The following is a 7852-nucleotide window of genomic DNA, read 5'->3' as shown; positions in this document are numbered from 1 at the left end:
ACAGGAATCTAATTTTAGGCTAGAACTGGCAAGTAAGTTCAGGGAGGAATCTGATTTTAGGCTAGAACAAAGAAGTAGACTTCACACATGAACATGAGCCCAGATATCTTGGTTACCCTGAGAAACAGTGATCACAGGAGTAATCACAGGACTTTGTTTACGGCCTTTCATGTTCCTTGACTATTTGTGTTTATTGTCTTGCTTGTTCCTTAACCTAGAACTGACCGTTTTACTTGCATGTAATTAAAATGGCATAAAAGCAGATTGGGAAAAAAATAAACCCGCCCCAGCCTCAGAACTGGCTGGGGTCATACTACAATGTTGTTTAATTGTCTTTTTTCTTATTAATCCTCACTCCTGCTTTGGAGAACCTGTTGACTGACTGAGCTGGCTTGGCCACCTACTTCACTTTCTCAATTCCTTCCCCTTCCTCTACACCCCAATCTCTAGGAAAAAAATTAATTTTTAGGGCTTTATCATAGGACAAAACTCAATATGGAATTCTATTTATTATTGGCACGAAATTTCATTTTCTTTTTCCAACTAAAGGTTGCTTTTTAAAGATGAATTTTTATACTTTTATTTTTATGTTGATATAATTACATTTCTCCCTTCCCTTTCCTCTATCCAAACCCTCTCATAATCCTAGAACACTGAGCAAAAGAGGCCTAAGAGAGTAACAGCACAGCAATAAAATAACAGAAATAAAAAGTACTGTTTAACAATAATTCTCAACATTAGTAGTCTCATTCCCTCAATGAAAAGACATAGAGTAATAAGGTGGTTTAGAAAACAGGATCTATCTTTTTGTTGGCTCCAGGAAACAAGTCTTTCTATCACTGATTAAACACAACCTAAAACTAAACTGGTGGGGAAGATACTCAAGGAAATGCAACTAAGAAACAAGAAGTCCTAATTATCCCAATATCTGAAAGAACAGAACTCAGATGAAAACTAGTTAGAGGAAATAAAGAGGGGATTTATAATCATCAAAGAAAATAATCCACCCACAGGATATTACAATCCTAAACATATGTGCACCAAACACAGAGGTACCCGAGTTCATAAATGAAACATTATTCAATCTAAAACCACAGACTGGCCTGAGCACCACACTATTGGGTGATTTCAATACTATACTCTCACCAACAGACAGGGCATCTGGAAAAAACTAAACACAGTTCTTGAGTTAAATAACAGCATAAACCAAAGAGATTTAGTGTTTGTAGAACATTCTGTTCCAAATATAAAGAATATACCTTTTTTTTTCCTCTGTAGCTGATAAAACTTTCTTCAAAATTGACTACATATTAGAACACAAAACAAGATTCAACAAATATAGGGAAATAGCCTGTTTCCTATCTGATCACAAAGGAATAAAGCTACGTATCAACAGCAGCTGGCAAAAAGTCCACAAATCTATGAAAACTAAACAACACACTATCAGGTTAAAATGGAGTGAAAAAAGAAATCAAGAAGAATTTGATTTGAATTCCTAGCCTTAAATAAAAAGATGAACACAATATATCAAAAAACCTGGGGCACATGTAAGCAGTTCTAAGAGGAAAATTTATAGCATTAAATGCCCACATAGAAAACTGAAGAAATTTTGTATTAATAACTTAATGATACACTTGAAAGTTTTAGAAAAACAAGAACATACAACATCCAAAAGGAGGAAATGGGAAGAAACAAACTCAGGGTGGAAATTAGTGAAATAAAAACAAACACTGGGCAGTGGTGGCACACGCCTGTAATCGAGCACTCTGGGAGGCAGAGGCAGGCGGATTTCTGAGTTCGAGGCCAGCCTGGTCTACAGAGTGAGTTCCAGGACAGTCAGGGCTATACAGAGAAACCCTGTCTCGAAAAACCAAACCAAAAAAAAAAAAAAATTACTGAAGAAAGATGGTTCTTTGAAAAAATTACAAGACAGACAAAACTTTAGACCAATTAAGCATAGCAAAGAGAGAGGATACAAACTAGTGAAATAGTCTTATGAAATAACAAGTATGAGAGAGTAGCAGACATAACTGGGGTGTCAGGCCTACAGTGCCAGACTGGGAATACTGAGGCATCCGGCTTTGTAGACTGAGCATCTACTGGTGCATAGTTTCTCCAATGTGAATATAGCTATTGTTGGACAATCCAGACCATATCATATAAGCCAATCAAACAAATCCCCTAGTAATACATATTCGTTCTGTTCACTTCCGATCCTCTTGAGAGCCCTAATACAGCTCTTTTGTCATGAGTCACCTGCTAACAAAAACAAGCCCTGTCTGTATGTGCTCTTGGACTATTATGTAAGCTCTTACAGCCTGAAAATATCCTTTCTTAAGCTAATCACAATCTTCAAGACTAAAACATACAAAAATAAGATTTTGGGGGTTTTGGTTAGTCTCACATGCACAGATTATTACATAAATTTATTTATAAAACAGTCCCTGGCTATCAACTAATACAGAGACCTAACCTCCTGTATTAACATTTAACCTTTTTGTAAGCCACACCCAGGAACTATGAGACACCTGATGACTATAATTTACCAGGTTCCCAGTGTGTTTGTTTCCAATAGCCTGTGGCAAACATTGCCCCTTTAAGAATCTCTTTAGCATGTGCTTTTTCTGAGGCACAAGGTCATTCTGCCTGGGAAAAAAGAATCCCCAAGGATAAAGCTGTTGTATCAATTGGGCTTATTCTCTTGCCTGCAATCTTTTCTCTGGGTCTCAGGATTGTTTCCATTTTGTCCTTGTTTCAAATTCCCAAAATCAAAAGTTAACTTACAGTGTTTGTTTAATGTTACACTTCCCTTCTCATTTCTGACCTTAGATTTTTTTTAAATATAGTAAATTTACCATTTTTTAAAGTCTTCTCTCCCCCTATCCCACACAGCAGTCCTTTGGATTCTAAAGCTGTCTGGCTCTGGGCACAGACATCTCCCATGAGGGTTTAGGAAGGTGCCATAATTCTGTAAAGGCCCAGAGCCTACCAGACTTCGAGCCCCAAATGAGCTCACCAAGAGCCTTGAGGGAGCTAAAGGAAGCAAGCAGGGAGGGAAGCCAAGGTGCTTCAGTGAAGGGAGGGATATTAAAGGAACGATTCAGTCTCCCAGAGTCTCCTTGGGATGTACCAAGTCCTGAGGAAGACTCCTGGGAGAGTGGAAACACTGAGAAATCCCTAGGCCCAGCAGCCCACATTTTAGATGGCAACTTTGAGGAGATGTTTGATGTCAGGGTTGGTTCTGATGGTTTGGAAAGTGCAGCTGTAACAATGGAAGGCCTCCCCTTCTGGCCCTATGAGAAACTTCAAAGTTCCAGGCAACATGCAAGTGCCGCCACAAGATGAGCTTTGTTGTGAGAGAGAATGGGTCATCAGAAGGGGAGAGCAGCTTGCCTTTCAGATAGGCAAAGACAGCATGCTCGTTCTGTGCATTGACATCACACTTTTAGGTGAGATTGAAGGTGGGCTGGTACCCAACCCCAGGGCAGACATACATAAGGGTGTTCAGGATCTCATTCTCACAGTTCTTCTGATGTCCAAATTGGTTGTTAAGGAAGTTGAGAACCACCAGGCACCTGGGAAAGCTACATTGCATTCATTGAGCTGGTTGAAGTCCAGGGTAGTTGTTTCTCAGAGTAATACCACACTCTCTCTCAATCAGCACTGTCCTGCCTCGGAATGTATGAAAATCTATCTTCACCCCATTCACTCTGATGGCAGTGAGATTGTAGATTTGCGTTGTAAGCCTTAGTGAAATGCAATCAAGTCTTATTTCAGACCCTGTGAAACATGCTAAGTATTTTGCTTTTGTCTTATACCCTTTTGAAAATTATCCTTTATTTTAGGACAAAAGTGCCACCTAAATATCTTTTTTTTTAATCTGAAAGAATTTTCTTTTTTATCTTTTTTATCTTTTTGTTACACAAAATGTGTTCTTATGGTATATCCTTCTGTTACTGGCTCCTTTTTATTTGATTTCCTCTTAATATTAGGAGACACAACATATACAAAATTTTAAATTAATTTATTTATTTACATCAAATGCTGTCCCTTCCAGTCCTCACAGAATCTAGCAATCCCCCACCCCTTCTACTCTGAGAGGGTGGGCCCCCTGGGTATCTCCCAATCCTGGCACATCAACTCTTTGCCATGGTAGGCCCATCCTCCCTCACTGAGGCTGGATAAGAAGGCCCTGTGGGGAAAAGCCTGATACCACAGTCAGGCTACAGTTTTAGGGAGAGCTCTGCTCCAGTCAACATAAACAATTTTACCTACTTACTAAAAGTGAATTTAATTTGAATTACATTTGTGAAATAGCACAACCTACAGTTACTTGTCCATGCATTTTTTTAAAAGTATCATGTTCTTGTTCTTGTCAGATTTAAGCAGACTCTATTTCCATTTGGATTTTTAAAATTTATTTAATTACTTTACATCCTGATCGAAGCTCCTCCTCCCTCCTTTCCTCCTAGTCCCTCCCTCTCATCTTCCCTATCTCCATCCCCCCTTTCTCCTCAGAGAAGGAGAGGCCTCCCATGGATATCAGTCTACCTTGGCATATAAAGTCACAGTAGGACTAGGTGCATCTTCTTCTATTGAGCCTAGACAAGGCAGCCTAGTTAGGGCAAAGGAGTCCAAAGGCAACCAAGAGAGTCAAAGACAGCCACTGCTCCAGTTTGTTAGAGGTACCACATAAAGTCCAAGCTGTACATCTGTTACATATGTATAGGGGTCTAAGTCTGTTCCATGCATGCTCTTTGGTTAGTGATTGAGTCTCTGTGAGCCCTTTTGGTTCCAGGTTAGTTGATTTTGTAAGTTTTCTTGTTGTGTCCTTGACCCCTCTGGCTCCTTCAATCCTTCCTCTCCCTTTCCCACTATATTCCTCATGCTCTGCCTAATGTTTGGCTGTGGGTCTCTGCATCTGTTTCAGTCAGCTGCTGCTGAAGCCTCTCATATGACAGTTATGCTAGACTCCTGTCTGCAAATATAGGAGAATGTCATTAATAGTGTCAAGAGACTCTCTGAAGTTGGGCCAGGCATTGGTTGGCCTTTCCCTCTCTTTCTGCTCCATCTCTACCCCTGCACATCTTGTAGGCAGGACAAATTGCGGGCTGAAGGTTTTGTGACTGGGTTGGTGTCCCCTTCCCTCCATTGGAAGTCTTGCCTGGTAACAGTGGGTGACTTATTTCAGGTTCCATTGCTTCCATTGCTAAAAGTCTTAGCGAAGGTCACCCAAATAGTTTCCTGGGAGTTTCCCTTGTCCTAGATTTGTAGTTTGTCCCAGAGATGCCCATTTAAATCTTTCAAAGGGCTCTTTCACATATTCTTCTTCTCACAAGTATCTGGGAGCTACTGAATGTTACATTTTATCAAAAGCTGTCCAGGATGACGGAGCTTTCAGTGACCTTGGAGAGTGAACTATCTCATAAGCAAGAAAAAACAGGACAGACAGTGAACAAACAGCTACAAATCCTTATTTATTAACCATATTATCGTAGTTTGGGATACAAAAGGCATTTGTGTAACTGAAGAACTGAGCAAAATAGCAAGTGGCTATGTTTTCTGGAGGACCAAGAAAAAAGAAAAAGAATCCAGTGTTGCATGCTGGATAGGAGATTCAGGGTTGGGTACAGGAATGGTATTAGAGCTTAATTTTATTGGCTAAAAGTTTTTACATATAACTTAAATTATCTAATGACATTGTTTATACAATGTCAAGTTAACTTTTTTCATAAATTTAAAATAATTTGTTAATAATGTTTACATATTGGGGCTGGAGATGTGGCTCCACAGTAAAGAGCACTCAAGGTTCTTCTAGAGGACCTGGGTTTAATTCTTAACACCTACATAGTGGCTTGAAACTGTAACACCAGTTCCAGGGGTTTCAATACTCTTGTCTAACTTCCACAGACACTGCATGCCCATAGTTTACATGATGCATGCATACAAACATACATGCAAAGAAAATATTCATACACATAAAACAATTTTGTTTTCAAAATCAAATAGTTATATCTTTAAAAGGAATTGGAACTAACCATACGAATAGTCTACTTAATAGGCCAATTTGATTTAATCCCTTTTCAGGGATTTATAATGTAAACTTTTCACACAACATTTATTTAAAGGTGGATAACAAATATGTTAAATCATAGACATAGACTAACAGCTGGCCATCAGTCAAAATTGCACATGAACAAATACATGAAAAAACTACATTGAACACAGGTAATATGATCAGAGTATGTTTGCATCTTTATATTTTTAAGCTGTAATACAGGTCTAGTGAAAGGAAAAGGATCACCAACCTTGACCTGAAGAGGCAATATCATACACAAAGTCTGGTGCTAGCATGTGACTTCAATCCATGTGACTCCTCTGGTAAAAGTGGGCTATGAAGTTTGGTATGCAAGCTGTGTCAAAGGAATCAGCCAGTCTGAGTTAGTAGGAGATGTTGTCATGGAAGAGGCTAACTTTTCATTGTGTTTTGAATGCTCAGTATAGTGTTCCAAAGCATGTATGGATGAATCTGATTCATGGAATGAGTTACTGAATGATTAACAAAGGTTAACACACCCTTGTATTTTTAACACATATTGCTACTATAAGCCAAAGTATTTAAACTACCTTAGGATCCTGTTCTTCCAGCAACAGAATCTTTGAAAAATAATTATACCTCATGTAATTTTTAGTTTGTTTGTTTCTTCATATGCAGTATGAATAATGGTGTAGGATCCTATATGGTTTTTCTAAGAACAAACTCTGTACCAATAGTATAGTGCTTAGCACTTGAGTGGGTATATAAGTACATGAAATGAATAAAATATTATAATTAACCTTTTATGTGGAATTTATCATTTTTACCAGGATCTGGCTTTTTCAAAAGACTATCTTATCACTACCATAATTTTAACATGACTCTTGTCCCTGTGTTTTGGCTGATGTTGAGTAAGATTTAGCTTCAGACTAAAATACTCTTTATACTTACTACATATAAAAGATTTTTCCCTACTATAGACTCACTGATGTCAAATAAAGTTGAAATACTGTTGACACCATACTCATCATTTTACATACATAATGGGTCTTGCCTTTATGAATCCTCTGATGATGGATAAAATTCGCTCTCTAATTGAAAGCTTATTCATTACAGGCACAGTGTTTTTCTCCATTATGAATTTGCAGATGATGAGCAAGGATTGATTTCTGTTTGAAGAATTTCATGCAGTCATTGCAAAAGATTATCCAATGATTAATATAATTTGATCTAGATAAAAGCATTATTATATTGATTACATTTAAAGGATCTGTTTACGTCTATGAACTTTCTGGTGTTCTATTAAGATAAATGTTTCCAGAAGCCCTTTCCCATATTCATTACTGTGCAGTTTATCTACACTCTGAATTCCCTCATGCTTAGTAAATTCGGATCTCGGTGTGAATGCTTTTACTCATGCATTAGAAAGAGTGGATATTTTTCCACAACAAAGTCTCACATGGTTAAAAAAAAAAAAAAAGAGTCCCAAGTTTATTCTGATGCCTTTCCCATGACCAATACACTCATTGTGTTTCTGAGCATCATGAAGTTTTGTATTCTTGTAAAAGCTTGGCCACTAACTATAATTTCTACTACATGGGAAAATCTCTTCTCTGAAATTTCTTAGGCTGAAAGAAAATTTGAAGGTTTCTCACATTTTTATAGTGATAATGAACCAATAAATTCTTGAGAGTGTAGTCATTGGATATCAAGTATGACTAGTATCATGCTTGAAGATGTCATTGTGTCCATTATATTTATAGTTCTACTAATTCTAAATACTCTGAGAAATCTGCTTTGACTGTTGACAAAATT

At 37.8% G+C, this 7852-nt stretch overlaps 1 pseudogene; it reads right to left on the bottom strand.

Moving 5' to 3' along the window:
- Window positions 1-3198: 3198 nt before the first annotated feature.
- Window positions 3199-3746, bottom strand: LOC127676105 (glutathione peroxidase 2-like; annotated as a pseudogene).
- Between the last annotated feature and the right edge of the window lie 4106 nt (window positions 3747-7852).

The sequence above is a fragment of the Apodemus sylvaticus genome, unplaced genomic scaffold (assembly GCF_947179515.1).
Source record: "Apodemus sylvaticus unplaced genomic scaffold, mApoSyl1.1 scaffold_503, whole genome shotgun sequence".
Taxonomy (NCBI): Eukaryota; Metazoa; Chordata; class Mammalia; order Rodentia; family Muridae; genus Apodemus; species Apodemus sylvaticus.
Note: the sequence above shows the minus strand (reverse complement) of the source record. Positions and strands in the feature narration are given on the sequence as shown.